The sequence below is a fragment of the Dromiciops gliroides genome, chromosome 2, assembly GCF_019393635.1.
Source record: "Dromiciops gliroides isolate mDroGli1 chromosome 2, mDroGli1.pri, whole genome shotgun sequence".
Classification (NCBI taxonomy): Eukaryota; Metazoa; Chordata; class Mammalia; order Microbiotheria; family Microbiotheriidae; genus Dromiciops; species Dromiciops gliroides.
In genome coordinates this window covers 371,628,353-371,646,775 of record NC_057862.1, presented here as the reverse complement: position 1 = coordinate 371,646,775, position 18,423 = coordinate 371,628,353, and positions in this window count along the sequence as shown.

The following is an 18,423-nucleotide window of genomic DNA, read 5'->3' as shown; positions in this document are numbered from 1 at the left end:
GGGGATGGAGGAATTTCCAGGGCTCTGGTACTTTCTGAAGATACAGGTGAAGCCCTCGAGCCTTCCTGGTTTCCTCTTATTCTGATTTTCTTGTGGGCCTTAGAGTAGATAAAAAAAAAAAATCAATCCACGGGTCCTGGGCTGGCCCTTCCTGGTCCTGTGAGCCTTCGGCAGTGGTGATCCAACCAGCTCACTCAGGGTTCTTCCCCAGGACAGTCTTTTAGGACATGGGGTCCAGTTGGGAGAGCATTCAGGGTCTACCCCTGCATGTGCTCTTACTTCAATAAAGGATTCTACTATTTCTGCATTCCCTGGCTGATTTTTTTTCCTGACCATACCTAGTTCTCTTGCTTCTATTCTTCCCTTCCTGGTAATCCAGTAACAGGATTTGGAGGCTGGGATGAGGATGTCCAGGTTCTGTACTGACCTCCGATGATATGGTCGTTTTTTGAGGGAAAATAACATTATCCTGGGGCAGCTAGGTGGTGCAGTGGATAGAGAATTGGCTTGGAATCATGAAGACTCACCTTCAAGAGTTCAAATCTGGCCTCAGACACTTTACTAGCTGTGTGACCCTGGACAAGTAACTTAACCATGTTTGCTTCAGTTTCTTTATCTGAAAAATGAACTGGAGAAGGAAATGGTAAACCACTCCAGTATCTTTGCCAAGAAAAACTCAAATGGGACCACTAAGAGTTGGACATGACTGAAACTACTGAGAGTATTAGGCTTGGATAATAATAATAACAACAACAATAAAACGTATAATTTCAAAGTCATATTTAGTTTGGGCAGTTGTGTGTGTATGTTGTGGGGGCAGGGTAGCAGATTTACTTTTCTTGAAGAGAACAGGTTTTCAACATGGAGAGCAAAGGATAACTGTTAATGTAACTGAGGTCTCTTGGGTGGTCGTATTTCAATCTTTCAATATGAACACAACCTTCTGTTGACACAACCCTTTCATGCCCTAGTAGATGGATGGTTTTTATGAGAGACTGTGTCAAAAAATAAGATAAAACAAAACCCAAAAACCCTCACAAAAATCATCATTGTGCAGCCAAGGTGCAAATGGTGATGAGCCTTCCTGAATGTAGCTGATGGTGTTGGACAGTAGACCCACATTCTATCAAAGGGCCTATACTCAAAGCCTTCCCAGGTCGGAGGGTCCTGCTAGAATTTATGTTTCCCTTTCACCGTCATGGGGAATTCCCTGCATGTCCTCCATGAAGAGGAATCAGAAGACGATTTTAGCAGCAGGAATGATCATGTGACTGAGAATAATACTCTTGTGTTTCTAATAAAGGGTTGGCACAAATGTAGGATTTAAATAGCTGCCAAGAGCTTTAAGTAGTTTCCCATAAGACTCATGATAACCCTGTGGGGTAGATTCTACAGATAGAACTGTCTCCATTTTAAAGATGAGAACATTGAAACCCAGAGATTGTAGGTCACTTGCTGGTACAAAGGGAACCAGCATGTTTAAGTGAACAGACTTACAGGACATTTTTTGGATCCCATATTACATTTTACATGGATAAATAAATACCTGGTAACATTAAGAGTACAATGTAAAATCTAAAGAAATAAACATTACCTATATACAATTCAATTATAAAATAGATCACAAAGAAACATTATGATGCATTGTACATAGTTACATAAATTAGTAAAGAGACACAATTGCTTTTACTAGTCTCAAGAGCTCATTCTGAGTTCTGCCTAATTCCTGTTATTTCTTCCCTGGATATGCCTCTGCCTGTACTCCATCTGATGGTACAGAAACTCATACCTACCATAAACTTCTTTTTCTTTTCTTTTCTTTTCTTTTTTTTTTTTGGTGAGGCAATTGGGGTTAAGTGACTTGCCTAGGGTCACACAGCTAGTAAGTGTTAAGTTCCTGAGGCCAGATTTGAACTCAGGTCCTCCTGACTCCAGGGACCGTGCTCTATCCACTGCACCACCTAGCTGCCCCTGTACCATAAACTTCTTCATCAGACTGGCATACCTTGGACTTATTTGGTAATTTAGATAAACACAATGACATAACCCAGTAGACCAGGGAGCCTGCTTCTGTAAGACAGGTCTCCCTTTATATAAATTTGCATTAAGCAAATTAAACTTTACATAAAGAATTCTGAATGAAATCTGCACCCCACAAAACCGCCTATATTAACTTTAATGTATGGTACTATTCTCTCTGTCTCTCTTTCTTTCTCTGTCTCTGTCTGTCCCTCTCTCCATCTCTCTGTCTCTGTTTCTCTGTCTCTCTGTCTCTCTCTGTCTCTCTGTCTGTCTGTCTTTCTGTCTCTCTCTCTCTCTGCTCCTGCCCCTTAGCTAGGCACTATGCCTCTCACCCCTGAACCCTTCCACCAAAACCAAAACCAAACCTTAAAAAATACCCTCTAAGTGAAAGAAGACGAACTGATTCAGGGAGAGACTGCTGCCCGGGCAGATTGGGGGCGTGGCTGCCGAGAGAGAACCCCGTGTCCTGCCCCCGTGTAGCTGTCTCATCCCCTTCTGTTGTGTACTCTGTAGTATTTTATGATTATAAAATCACTTTTCATCTATGACTTCATTTGATTTCTGAAAGGGAAATAAATAGGGGTTGTTATACCTATTTTTACAGATGAACAAACGGGGGCTTGGCTTTGTGGTATAGGTAAATTATTTCATTTCCTCCAGGCACTTTTATAGTACCAAGGAGAATGACCCTGAATCCGTTTTTCTACACAGGATGCCATTGTTGTCCAAGGCTCTAGGGATTCCCGGGTGGGAGGCTCAGAGGAGATGTCAGACTGGGTTGGCTTCTGGGGTTAGGATCGGCTCTCTGGGCGTTCTGACCACTGGTTTCTTGGCTCTTGACAGTATCTCTGACAAATGGCTTTCCTGACTCCTCCCCCTCCAGTGAAGGGGAACTCACAAACTCCCAAGGCAACTCAGTCCGCTTCAGGAAAGCTCTCATTGGGATGAAGTCTTTCCTTAGCAAGCCCAACTTAGTCCGTGTGCTACTTCCATGCCTTGCTCCCAGTTCTGTCCCCTTTGGGCCAAGGAGAACAAGTACAGCCCGACTTTTCCTGAGGACTACAATGTCCCTGCTGAGGCTCCCCCCCCACCCCCAGGCTAACCATTCCCAGTGTCTTCAGCGAATGCTTTCACCATGCTTTCCTCCTTGGGGTATACTCTAAGTTGCCTGTGTTGCCCCTTACCTGTGGTGCTCAGGACTGAACACATCACTCTAGTTGTGATCTGACCAAGGAAGAGTTCTATATTCTGAGGTTCCGTCCAGCTTTAAAATTCTATGTTCATCATTTGTCCAGCATTGACTGTCTTCTGAGGTTTCCTGGAGATCTAATATTCTCTGATTCTTTAATTAAAAAAAAAATGAATGAATACCAGAGAGGGACAGACAGAAAGAGAGATACAAAACAGATAAGAGAGAATAGAGAGATGAGATAAAGATAAGATATGAGATGAGAGTGAAAGTGAGAGAGAGAGAGAGAGAGAGAGAGAGAGAGAGAGAGAGAGAGAGCATTTCCCCAAAGTAGAACAGAAAAGGAGGGTTATATGTGAAAGAATTCATCTCTATTACATGTACTTTGGATGATAGATGCACATTCTCTCAGCTCTATCAGGCAAAAAATTATATAATAAACTCAGCACATTACTTTCCAAAGCTTGTTTTGCTTGTTTGTATTTCCTTCTGAACTTCTTTTATTATCTTCTGCGCATTAAAAATGCTTCAACCGCCCTCTTTTCTATTTGTTCTCTTTTCTGATTCTAAGGTTCTAGATTTCAGAAATTTCCCTCCCAAACATGTTGCATTCCCTTTTGGTTTTCCTTCCCTGAATCCCACCAGGACGATTTATAGGTTTCAGATATTGAGACCATCTAATGCAATCCCCTCATTTTATAGAGGAAGAAGAAACTGAGGTCCAGAGAAGCAGTTAGGTAGTAGAGTGGGTAGAGACCCATGTTTGGAGTCAGGAAGCCCTAAGTACCAATAGATCATCAATAAACATTTATTAAGGGCCTTCTCTGTGCCAGCCACTGTGCTAAGCACCAGGCATAGAAAAAGATGCATGTAATTGTATGTAATGTAACTGAGGTCTCTTGGTTAGTCATACTTTAATCCTTCCTAGATTTCCTGTCAGTTCCTGCCCTCAAGGAATTTATTATCTAAAAGGGGGGGGCAACACCCAAATAAATATATAAAAAGCAAGTTATATACAGGATAAATAGGAAATTCTGCCTCTGACACTTCCTAGCTGTGTGACTTTGGGCAAGTCACTTAAACTCTCTCAGCCTCAGTTTCCTAATCTGTAAAATGAGAGGGTTAGACTCAATAACCTCTAAAGTCCCTCCAAGTGCTAAATCCTGTGCTACTGTGAAGTTACACTTACTCTAACTTTAAATCTTGTTCTCTTTTCCCCACACCATGCCACCTAATGATGCTGATGAAGTCAATGATAACCTAACATTCTCTCCAGAGGCAAACATGATGTTTGAAGAGAAGTGAGGATTCACAGGGAAGCTCTTCAGTCACTTCTGTTGTAAAGTAGCTCCGGTGTTTCTCTCACGAGGGCTGAAAACCGGATTCGATTTTGCAAGAACTGCTTGGAAAAAGGGGTTGTTCTGACTCTAGGCATTGTGGATTGCAGATTGTAATCTCCAGTAGCCTAAGTGGCTTGAGCCTATCCTGGGAGGAGGGTTGGCGCCTTTATCCGAGCTAATCTTCAGGAAAGATCCTTGGTGTTAGGCAGAAGCCTGGAGGAATGTACTCCAAACCCAAGCTTATTCTTATCAGGGCCATCAGAGGCTCCATGAGTCCCAATGGTGTGTACTGGATGGAATCTGGTTGATTCTCACCTTGGCAGTCTGTAGTGGTCACTGTTATATAAGAGGACAAAGCAATACCTCCCAGATATTGCCACCTTGGTGCATTTAATGAGCATGGGAGAATTCAAGAGCTGGACAAGACCCTGGAGATTTAAGATCACCAAAGGGCTTCAATTTTTTTTTGGTTGGGCAATGAGGGTTAAGTGACTTGCCCAAGGTCACACAGCTAGTAAGTGTCAAGGGTTTGAGGCCGGATTTGAACTCAGGTCCTCCTGACTCCAGGGCCGGTGTTCTATCGCGCTTCAATTTTGATTGGCACTCTCCAAAGAGGATTTAGGCAGGAGAAAATTTCAAGGGACAAAAGGAGGAGGTAGTAGTTATAGCTCTTAATAAAACATACCTATCTTAGGTCATCCTGGGGCAAGTGATTTCACCTTTCTGAGCCTCAGTTTCCTCAGCTGTAAGATGGAGAAAATAGTGTTTGCATTATTATCTCATAGTTTTTATTCCTGATTGCAACTACCCCAGCTGGCTGCAAGGAGAGCACTTTGTAGAATTTTGAGGGGTGATCATTATCATCATCATTATCACGCAACTGTGGTGCCATAGCTGCCTGATCTTCTCTGCATCCTTAGAAGAGTAGCAGGACAGGGCTTATGCATTTCACTGAGAGGAAACTGACATTCAGAAAAGGGAAATGACTGTTTAAGGTCACATGGTAATTGGCATCATTGACTCATCTGGGATCTAACTCTTCACCTAGTGTATTTTCCTACTGCTTAGTGTACTGCTCAATTTCATATCATCTCTTGGAGGAGGAGCCTTGCATTTGGATAGAGAAGGAGAAATTTTTCTAATTAGGAATCAGGAGTCTAGAGTTTTCTTGGATAATATACTAGGAGGGCTAATATTCAGAGAGAAAATAAATAGATATACAGATGATTAATAGAGGAATGGAGTGCCAGGCATGAAGTAAAGAAGACCTGAGTTCAAAATTCAGCCGCAGACACTTGCTGTGTGACCCTGGGAAAGTTACTTAACCTTTGCCCAAGTTTTCTTAACTGTAAAATGGTCATAGTAATAGGACCTACCTCCCAGATGTGTCGTGAGGATCAAATGAGAAACGAATTGTAAAGCTCTTAGCATAGTGTTGAGCCTGTAGTAAGCACTATGTGAATGTTAGTTATTATTATTGTCAAAGGCTGGAGCTGAACTGATTAATGGTAGGGGCTAATTTTCTACTTACCTGTTTGTACTCCCTGTGCAGTTGACTTATTTGGTATTGATTTTCCTCATTTGGGTGATCTGGTCAGCATGGGTTCCTAGAAAGAGTCTTTGTCTTACAGTTAGAAGGTCTTAGTCTGAGGCTTTGCTGTGTGATTCCAAACTTTTAATCTCTTGTCCTGGTTTTATCATTCACTGCTGTGTGACTTTGACCTCTCTGGGCACCAGTTTCCTCATTTGCAAAATGTGGGTGTTAGACTGGATCATCTCTAAGGTTCTTTCTAGCTTTAGAGCTGGGGCTAGGTGGCTGAGTGGATAGAGTACTAAGATTAGAGTCAGGAAGACTTGTGTTTAAATCTGAAAAGACTAGCATCATAATTCAGTAATAGCCTTATCACTATCACCATTCAAATCATTAATGATATCATCGCAATTAATATAAACCCTTCCTTTTCAAAGAAAAATCATCACCATAAGGAACTTTATTATATTTCCAATCATTAATGACTATGTTATCAGCCCCATCTCTTAAATATTTTATTGATGTTCTTTATATATACATAATTGCCAGTTTCATATATTATGTTTTATTTATTTCTATATATTGTATTTCATTTATTTTTATATTTTATTTTGTATATTGTCACATTTCATATATTATATATTTTGTATATTGTCACTTACCATTGACTCCCACTTCCCCCAATAGAATCTTCCCTTGTTTCAAGTAAGGATAGTTATACAAAACAAACAATCCATTGGGAATGCCTAAAAACATGTCTAATTCTGTACCTTTAGCCCATTATCTCTCTGCTAAGTGGAAGTCATATTTCACAGTCTTATAAAAATCTTGCTACCTCCAGCATGGCTCTTGTCTAAGTGTCCTTTGGTCTGGGTTCAGATGCTCTTTGTATCTTTATTATCATTTCTTTTACTCCTGTCTCGACAGATCTTTCCCATATTTTGGCCATATCTTTCCCTCTTAATTACATCCTTTAATGGTTTAGAGATAATATGCTTAATTAGTTTTACTGCCATACTTTCTGTAAACCTGTTTTTCCCTCCACTACTTTTCATTTTACAAAACAATACTGTTCTGCATCTTCCACTATCTTCTTCCACAACATTTTACCAAATTTAACAGTTTAATATTTGAAAGTGGTCTTGATCTTGCTTGGCATATTTTCCCACCTGGCGAGGAGATTGAGTATTTACTAACTAGAATAGGCTTTCTTGGCTCTTTTGGTCTCCTCCTGATGGCTGCTTTATAAAAGTTAAAACTCTCTTGGGAAAGGTGATAATCTGTGTCAATGCCTGTTCTTTTATTTATTTGCCATGTTTGGTGCTACCATTTATTTAAATAAGTCAGATTGGAGTTGCTTTAATAGTATGCAATATCCTTTCTTATTTTCATTCTTTTTTACAATGTAGTATTGATTTTAATCTTTGAGAAGTCAATATTATACAAGTAGACTTGGAAATGGCTCTCTAAGCCATGTGAAAACCAAAATACTCAGAATCTATAGGAATTTGATCAATACAATGACCATAAATCCAGAGAACTGGATGATAATGGATTTAGGGTGTTGTTAATGATTTATCTATACCTATGTGTATGTATGTATATATACACATATACATGCATGCATCTATATATGTATATAGATACACAGTGCCAGGCACATAGTACTTAAATGTTTACTGAATTGGATCTCTATCCATTTTTGCTCGCTCCCTTCCTTCCTTCCTTCCTTCCTTCCTTCCTTCCTTCCTTCCTTCCTTCCTTCCTTCCTTCCTTCCTTCCTTCCTTCCTTCCTTCCTTCTTTCCTTCCTTCTCCTTTCTTCCTTCCTTCCCTCTTTCCCTTCCTTTCCTCCCCTCTCTGTCTGTCTGTCTGTCTTTGTCTCTGTCTCTCTCCCCTAGTCTATCTATTATTATACAGCCAATAGAGTTTTTTTTTATTTTTTGGCTTGGCCATGCATATTTGTTACAAGAAATTAATCTCTTGTTTTTCTTTTGTGCCCCTAGGGGGTGGGAGGGAGGAGAAAATAGAAAATAAGCTAGACAATGGAATAAATATCATTGGAAGGGACTGGGATGGAGGAAATAGTTACATTGGTTGACTACAATATCAAAATATATGGTACCTACTCTGCTGGGTATTGTGAAGAAAATTTTCTGTCAAGTTCATGGTACTATATAGAAACTATATAGAGATTTCTACTTATTTAAAAAATACAAAGGTAGGTGGTGGTGGTGATAGAGATAGCAAATGTTGCGTGCATTTTTATATGACGTTATTGAGTTATTAGTTTTATTTAATAATTTTATTTAATCTCATTACAAAAGACCTTTTACAAAATGGGAGTAATCTGTAAATGTATATAATGTAAAAACAAAACACATTAAATAAAACAAAGTGACAGAAAAGAAAAAAAATCACTCCCATATTGGTGACAAGTTGCTTCCTATTAGAATATAATGAGTTTCATTTTGGGGGCAAACATTCCTTGGGGCTTTCACTTCTACCATTTCCTGACTTTTTTAAAAGAAATTATTCATGATACAAAGATATGATTCTTTTGTATAGGCTATGAAACTCTGGTCATTCTTATTTCTTGCTCCCAAATGACAAATTTCCAACATATATCTTGGACTCTTTCCCAGGTGTACCTTTGTACTGAGGTTATCATGTGTTTAGTGCATGTCAATTTTTTTTTGTGGGGAAGTTATCATTAAAAATTTTTAAATTTATTTTTTTGTGGGGCAATGGGGGTTAAGTGACTTGCCCAAGGTCACGCAGCTAGTAAGTGTCAAGTGTCTGAGGCCGGATTTGAACTCAGGTACTCCTGACTCCAGGGACCGTGTCTATCCACTGCACCACCTAGCTGCCCCAAAGTTATCATTTTTTAAATAGAATTTCTGTACTTCCTAATTGCAACAGATATTGGCACATTATCCACAATTATCTTCATGTCTTTTGGGTAATACTACAATATTACAAGGTGAGATGACGCAAAATATCCTATGAAATTGTGCTTCCTATTACCTTTGGATCCAACTAGAACCAACCCCATCAGCTCCTACATTTACCTCTCCTAGATGAACCTTTGACCCATCCTTTCATTTAGTTACAAGTTACTTTTCATCTTCTTTTCCACTTACAGGGAAAATGTTAAGATTGCTAAGATTCCCTTCTTCTATTAGTGTGCCCACTGCATAAGGATCTCATCTTTATAGGGTTAATAGTTAAGGTGATATTTATAGACATCATAAGAACTATGTGATCATTTGAGTCCTGTATTCTCTCTCGCACCATTTCCCAACATCATTGTAGAAGGAAAAGGAGGGGGAGGGTTACCCAGAACTGAAGATCATTCTGTATTTTTCTTTATTTCATAAGTTCTTGCTGCAAAAACATTCATTCCTTAGCAGTGAGCTTGCTGGTGATGACCCTTCACAAAATAAGTCTAAATATTTTTTATCTCCCTTTCAGAGGAGGGCAAGCTGAAGTCCAGAAAGGATGACATATGACAGTCAGTAACTAGCTGGGTCAGGACCAGAATACAGGTCTCTTAACTTACAGGTAATTTCTTTCCACCCTTCCAGTTTGTGAGTGTAGTGTGACCATGTTTGAGCTTGACTAATGAGGACAAAAGAGACTGCAGCTGGGGAATCCCCTTTAGGGGTTCTACTAGGGTAAGGAGCTGGATATTCCAGGAAGGGTGCTGGACCCCCAAAGGGAGTAGGGTGTGGCCAGAGGGAAAGACCCAATCAAGAAAAATGGTTAGACCAAAGAGAACAGAAGGAAGGCCAGAAGGAATCTCTGACCAGCAGTATAGCTTTGAAAGTTACATGTTAGGGGGCAGCTGGTGGTGCAGTGGATAAAGCACTGCCCTGGATTCAGGAGGACCTGAGTTCAAATTTGACCTCAGACACTTGACACTTACTAGTTATGTGACCCTGGGCAAGTCACTTAACCCTCATTGTCCTGCTTCCCCCCCCCCAAAAAAGGTTACATGTTGAATTTATTACATATTTAGAAAGAAAGAAAAGAAAGTTACACATAGTAGAAATTCACAGTTTCATTTACAATCTTTTTCTGTCTTACTATGTATATGAAAATGTTCATTTTATTTGATGTTCATGAAATTCAGAAGAAGAAAAGTAAATGGCTAGGCTCTGCTGTAACATTGTCAAAAGTGGGAGAATGATTTAGGATGTGGTTTAGCAAAGTAATATTGTGACCTGAATAAGGAGAGAGAAGGGGATTGAGGGGTGAAAATGGATTATAGCCCTTGATTTACTGTTTGATTCTAAGCAAAATTTTGGCCTCACTTTCCTAATCTGTAAATTAAGAGATGTTTGGATCAGATGTTTTGTTCCACTTTAATTATTCTAATGTCAAAGGCTTCTTCTGATTGATGTTATTCTTTAAAAAAAGTTTTATTGTTCTTTGTTTTACACTGCAATAGTTTCCTCCTTAATACCCTTCCCCCCCCCTTTTTTTTTGCGGGGCAATGAGGGTTAAGTGACTTGCCCAGGGTCACACAGGCTAGTAAGTGTCAAGTGTCTGAGGCTGGATTTGAACTCAGGTACTCCTGAATCCAGGGCCACTGCTTCATCCACTGCGCCACCTAGCCCGCCCCCCCTTTCCCATTTAATCCTTTTTTAAAATTAAATTTTTTTTATAAAGACACGGTTTTTTTTTTTGTTTTTTGTTTTTTTTTTGGTGAGGCAATTGGAGTTAAGTGACTTGCCTAGGGTCACACAGCTAGTAAGTGTTAAGTGTCTGAGATTGGATTTGAACTCAGGTCCTCCTGAATCCAGGGCCGGTGCTTTATCCACTGCGCCACCTAGCTGCCCCTTCAAAGACACGTATTTAAAAATACAAGACAATTGACACAGCAACAGTATCGGATAGCATATACTGTATTCCACATCTGTGGTCCTCACCTCTTTACTGAGAAGAGGTTGCTGTTTCCTTATCAGTTCTCTGGGATCAATATCATCCATTACAGAGTTTGATTGCTTTGTGGCCTTGTTATCATTTGACATTATAGCCAATAGCATGCGTATTGTTCTGGCCTTCTTTGCTCTGTGTCACTTTCATAAAATTTTCCCGTTTCTCCTGAATTCTTCATTTTCTTAATTTTCTTAAAGCTCTATTGTATTCACTTATATGCATGTGCCCCCAGGTCTGTTCAGTCACTCACCAAGCATAGATGACCATTTGTTTCAATTTTTTTTTTGCTGGCGCCCATAGCGAGCAACTATTATGAATATTTTGTTATACATGGGACATTTCTTTCTGTCCTACTGACCTCATTGAGGAACACGCCAGTAGGAGAGTATTAGTTGAAGAGTATGAAACAATTCATTGACATTTTTTCACATAATTCCAAATAATTTCCAGAACAGCTGTACCAATCAATAGTTTCTACTGACAGTGTGTCAAAAGTATCTGATTATCCATAACCCTTCTAAATTAACTGTTGACTTTTTTATGAGCTTTTTGATTTGATTGGTGTGAGGTTAAATTCAGAATTGTGATCTGGAGTCATCTTCATAGGCTTATTGATTGGTTTGCTTTTCTTCTTTTGAAAATTGTTCATATCTTTTGGACACATTAATTAGGGGACATCTTTGATATTATATACCCTATGTTGTAAGGTTGGCTTCCAGCTCTGATACTCTGGAATTTTAACTGTGTTGGTGAGATAAGTCTTACTCAGAATCATGCATGATGCCTGTCACATAAGCATGTAACACAATTTATGGTGAACTGAATTAAGTCCTTAATTAATTTTGGGAAGTTTTGGCTGAGGAATGTCATTCCTCGTTCCACAATGGTGCTAGTGGATAGTTGCCTTTTAAGACTTGGCTTAACCAAGAACTGATTTTGGCTACTTTTAGTATTAGTAGACTCAGTTGTAAGAGGAATTCAGCTGCATTTGAGTTACTCCATAGTTGGACCATGTTTCTCTTATAGACATTACACATAAAATAAAAGCCAGCACTTATATCACATTTTAAGGTTTGTAAAATGCTTAGAAATATTATTTCATTTGATCCTCAAACAACCCTGAGAGTGGGCAAATTTATAATTAATTTATGAAACATTGGAATAGGGGCAGATAAACCTGGTTCTCTGGTATTTGTTGGAAAACCATAATTGGCAGCAGGAAAATGGGGCAATCAATGATACTTTCATAACCACAGAGGGTATAGATTCCAAGTGGCAAAAAGAATACAGAGCTAGACAGCAAGATGGGGGAATGGAATGGTGGAGAGGCTGGCAGCATGGGAAGGGGAAAGGGAAGGGGGGAGAAACAGAGAGTATTACTTACAGAACCATGGATTAGAATTGGAAGCACTAGACAGCATGGATCCAACAGAGTTGGGAGAGCTTGTTGAGAGCTTATTTTTCTAGTTTTTTTAAAATAATAGACCAACACCTGTCTGTGCCACCTTGTAGTTAGTTCATTAACATATCCAAATTATCTCAAAGTTATCGGTTAAACTTCAAAGTTGTTATGAGAACCTTTTTGATGTTCTGCTGGTCTAGAGCTATGGAGGTCTGGAATTTGTCTGGAATTTACATATCATAGGACTAGAATCCTGACAGCAGTGCCTAGATGACTTCTGCTGATTTTTCATATATCAGGATGTGTATTTAGGTTAATATACGACGTTTGTAATTGTGCTCCTTTGATTTTGGGACAGTTTGTATGTGACTTCCAAGTTCTCCTTCACAATCTTATTTCCTGCCTTATATCAGCAACTTACAAACTTACTATACTGAGAAGAAGGAAGTGGTGGTCAAGAAGACCAGAATGAGACACAATTTGAACACAGTAGGTATTCATTATTATCCTTATTTGACAGATGAGGAAACTGAGGGAGACGAGGGGTAAGTGACTTGCCAGGTTAGAAGAGCTGGTAAATGTTTGAGGTAGGAGTTTGAACTCTATAGGAATACTCTATCTATTGTGCCACCTAACTGGTAAGTGAGAAAAGTAAGGAAAGTTTGTCTCTTCCTTTTTCAGCGAGGAAATGGAGTAGAGAGAATAATTTATCGCAAGGTTTAAAATACTCAAAAGCTGGATGGGCCATTCTCCCAAAGGCATCTCAGACTGACCAGTATCTTGATTCCAGCTCATCTACTTTCCCTTTTAAGGACATTTCCATACTTTAAGTCTTTCAGGCTTAAATCCTCTGAGTTATTTCTGATGCCTTCCTCTTCTTCACTCCCCTTTTCCAATTCATTGTCATGTTATATTAATTATATCTGCATGTTGTATCTATACCTTCCTTTCCACTTTCACTTCTACCATCCTAGTTCAGGACTCCATTACTTCTCACTTAGACTATGTTGATATCCTATCAACTGGTTTCCCTGCTTTTACTCTCCCTCTACAATCCAGATTAATTTTCTTAATTCATAGTTCCAATCATTTCACCCCTCCTCTCTTCAAAACCTTTAATCATGCAAAATAGCTTTCAAAAAGTCCTCCATGTTCTATCTTCATCCTATCTTTCCAGCCTTATTTGTTAACTGCTACCTAGCTGGCGGGGGCAGCTAGGTGGTACAATGATAAAGCAACAAGCCTGGATTCAGGAGGATTCAATCTTCCCTGAGTTCACACTGGCTTCAGATACTTACCAGCTGTGTGACCCTGGGGTAAGTCACTTAACCCTGTTTGCCTCAGTTTCCTCATCTATAAAATGAGATGGAGAAGGAGATGGCACACCACTCCAGTATCTTTGCCAAGAAAACCCTCAGATGGGGTCATGAAGGGTTGGACACGACTGAAAATTACTGAACAACAACAATAACAACTATCTGGTACTTTCTCATTTACTCAGACCCATTCATTCACTATTTCTCAGACACATACCTTGCTTTCTAGTCTCCCTGCTTCTGCTCATACTGTTCCCCATGCTTGGAACTCATTATCCCAATCCCCTATCTTCACCTGCTGAAACTGTATACTTTTCAAATGCTACTACGCCTCTTAAATCCTTCCCTTAGCATTGTATTTGTACTTAGCAATACTATGTTGTAATATGCTTAATTGTGTTTCTATTTTATCCCACCTACTAGCTAAGAGATAATCCCTGAGGACAGGACTATGGTTTATTCATCCCTGTATCTCCTTGCAATAGGATAAAATGCAAACTTCTTAACCTGGAATTTATAGCCCTCTGGAATCTGGCTCTCATTTACCTTATTTACCGGCTTCTACCATTTCCTTTCATTCTCTTTGCCTCCCAACTTGCACTAGACTAGCAGCTGTTGCCTAATTTTTGCCCTCCTCTCTCCCACCCCCACACATTCTCAGAGGCCATGTTCCTCTCCTCTTCAGTTCCATGTATTATTTATGAAAGCTGCCCCTGCACATGGGACAAACTCCTTCCTCATCACTATGGGCTAAAGTCCTTCTCTTCTTTCAAGGGCCAGATTAGGTGCAGCCTTCTGGATGAAGTGTTCCCTGATCTCCCCAGGTGAAAGCAATTTCTCCCTTATCCAGTTTTGCTAGTCATCAGACAGTTGTTGATCTTATTTTTATTGTTGCCATTTCAAAAATATTATTTATTTATTTATTATTTTTTTATGTAAAAATTGTTGCCCTTTAAAAAAATCAACTTAATTTCTGAATATACCCCTCTCTTGTTCCCAATCAGCAAGCCATCCCTTATTACAAAGATTACAAAAGAAAAAGAGGATAAAAGCACTTTCCTATACACAGCCAACATGTCAAACATGCTGACAATGAGTATGATATTCTATATCTATAGTTTTCCACATTTGCAATAAAGGGGAGACAAAAATGAGGATAAGCATTAATTAAGCACCTACCACATGCTGCTGTTGTCCATCCTGCATCTTAGAAGAGGACCAGAGGGGCAGTTAGGTGGCACAGTGGATAAAGCACTGGCCCTAGAGTCAGGAGTACCTGAGTTCAAATCTGGCCTCAGACACTTGACACTTAGTAGCTGTGTGACCATGGGCAAGTCACTTAACCCCAATTGCCCCACAAAAAAAAAAGAGAATTACTTTTGGGGGCGCTAGGTGGTACAGTGGATAAGCACTGGCCTTGGATTCAGAGGACCTGAGTTCAATCCAGCCTCAGACACTTAACATTTACTAGCTGTGTGACCCTGGGCAAGTCACTTAACCCCATTGCCTCACCAAAAAAAAACCCCACAAAAAACCAAAAAAAAAAAAAAAAAAAAGAAGAGGACCAGAGACATCAAGGTGATGTCTTGCTCATGAATTGACTTTAAGTGCACAAAGTCTTCCTGAGTTATCAGAGTCTAGTGGCAGTACAAAAGTCAAGACAAGCTGGGGATGGCCTGGGATGCAGTAGATGACCTTGGCGTCTGACTAAGAGCTCTAGAGCTCCACAGTGCCTCTTCAGCCATCTTCATGGCCTTGGAACAAATTGTTCTCATCTGCCTGTTCTGATGGGGAAAGTCTTCATACATTGGGGTAGTCATCCTCCTAATTCACTGACATGTTTGAAGACTGTCAGTTACCCTCAAACTGATTTAGCCAGTCCGCTGAGACCGTTTAGCTGTGTCATAGCCTCTTTACATACTAGAGCTTCTGGAGCCACAGGTGAGGTTGGGTGAGTCAGGTGGACACCGAAGATGGATGAGCCCTCCAAAGGGCTCAAGAAGCCCTCACATCAGAGGTGCCGGTCCTCCTAAGCACTCCATATATCCTACTATGTGCTAGTACTATGTTAATGTACTTTTCAAATATTATCACATTTGATATTCATGACAACACCATGAAGAAGGTGCTATTGTTATTCTTGTTTTATAACTGAATAAACTGAGGTAACAGAGGCTTAGTGATGTGCTGAAAGTCATTTAGCTAGTAAGTGTCAAAGACATGATTTGAACTCAGGTCCTCCTGACTCTAGGCTCAGTGCCTATCTACAAGTCACCTAGCTGCCTCAGAAAAGTCCAATAATGTTACATTTGTCTCAAACTCTTTTCTGGCCAAGCTGGATCATCATAATTACACAGTGTTCAATTTCATAATTTTTTCTTTGTTCTCATTGTTATTGTCATGATGTATATGATTTTCCTGGTTTCTGGCTTGTTTCATTCTTTATCCAGTTTATGACCCCCCCCCATGCTTCTCTGAACTCCCCAATACTCCCACTTCTTATAACAAAAGTTATATTCCATATATCAATGTACCACAATTTGTTTAGGCATTCCCTAATTGATATTTTCAGGTCTTTTGCTGCCACAAAAGGAGCAAAACGTAAACCAAACAATCCCCGTCCCCACCCCCCACCCCCAAGCCCCATTCAAACCATAACCCTGACTCTTTTACTGGTGCTTTTAAAAATGACATTCTCATTTTCCAATGCTGCTCCCATCCCCCAAGACAACCCATCTTTTACCAAAGGAGTATAGTTAAGCAAACAAACCAATACATTGAACATGTGTAACAGGGTATGCCTTATTCCATACCTGTAATCCACCACTTCTCTACTAAGAGAGTGAGAGGAGTGTTTCGTCCTCAGTCCTCTGGAGCCAAAAGGCTCATTGATTTGAGTTCTAATGTCTTCTAGACATCCAGAAGGGTAACTCAATGGCCTGGTGGATAGAGCAGTGAGCCTGTAGTCAGGAAGATGGACCTCAGATAAGATACTTACTACCTGTGTGACCCTGGATAAGTCATTTGATTGCTCTCTGGCCTTAGTTCTTTATGTGCAAAATGGGGATAATAATAACACCCACTTCCCAGGGATTGCTGTGTGGCTCAAATGAGATAAAAATTGTAAATCACTTAGCTCAGTGCCTAGCACATATAGTAAATACTATATAATTGTTAACTATGATTATTTTTATAGAACACTGTCTGTATTGCCTCTTTGCCCCATCCCTGTCTTCTTTGTATTACATCTGTTCTTATACATGTTACATCCTCTCTGTTGTTAGGTTGTAAACTCCCTGAGGGCAGGGACTTTGTCATTTTTCATTGATGAAAACCCAAGGCTGAGCCCAATAGTTCATAGTAATTGTTCAATAGCAGTTATTTGAATTGAATTGTTCAGTGTAGCTATTTAATTCATTTAATTGAATTAAGAGACATTTCTCAGACTAAAGGAATACATTTCTACAATTCAGACATGTTGCCAACCAGAGAGAAAATATTTTGGGAATGGGTGGGAAGCCCCTCATATTCCCTCTTGTGCATGAGCACCTGCAGTGCTGGAAATATCAATTAGGGAATGCCTAAATGACCTTTCAGCACATCTCTAAGCCTCTGTCTACCTCAGCATACTACCCCTACCTAATTAATGTAGGGCTAACATGACTCAGATTATGTTTCCTTAAATATAATAATACATTTCAATTGCATGTATGGTTTATAAAATTCTTTTCTCACAACTACTTTGGGGGAATAGGCATTACAAATGTCATTATTACCATTTTGCAGATAAGGAAAACTGGATTTCAGAGAAGTGACTTGTATAGGGTCACAGAGGTAGTAACAGCCAAGATATGGATTTGAACACAGCTCTCCTGACAGCGAATCAATGCACTTTGTACTGCTAGGCCCTGCCTCCCACCCCTTCATGACCATTCTCCATGTTTTTCTCAGCCTCAGCCAGAGCTGAACAGAACACTGTGGTGTGGGTTATAATTGGGTTCATCTGGGGAGGAGGACCCCCCCCCCCCCATTTCTTTGTTGAACAAGGAACAGGCTGGATCAGCCAACAAATTGGGCCAGTTAGTCCCCCATCCTCAGGAATGCCTGATAACAAACAGCCTGGGCTGATTAAATACAGGTCTATGTGATATCCTCTGAGGAATCCAAGGTTGTGGTTAATCATTCCCATCAGACTTAGTCACAAACCACAAAACACTGTGGTTTGGGGTTCTGGGATGTTTTTTTTTGTTTTTGTTTTTCTTTTCCTGCTGAGGAAATCCTAATTCTGACCTCTCTCAATTACCAGATTTCCTCTTATCCCCCCTGGTAGTGCCCACATGCTATAAAAGGCAAGTCCTGCTTCAAGGCACCCATATCCAGAGGTCCAGGGGACAGGACCTCCTGAATTAGAAACCACCTGGAGATCTCAGACGAGTCCCCTAACCAGACCCGTGATTAAGCCAGTGGCCTGACTGGTAAAGTGATGCCTCAGGTCCCTTGGGGATGAAGCCCTGTTCAGCCTTGGCCCAAGCTAGGATGCCAAGGTGTCTCTGAGTGTGTTGGGATCACAGTGTTGGAGGCTGACAGATGCAACCTTGTTGGCAAGGCAAGTGCCTGGATTTTGGAGGCACAAGACTTGGTTGAAATCCCAACTCTGATCCATACTAAGTGTGTGCCCTTG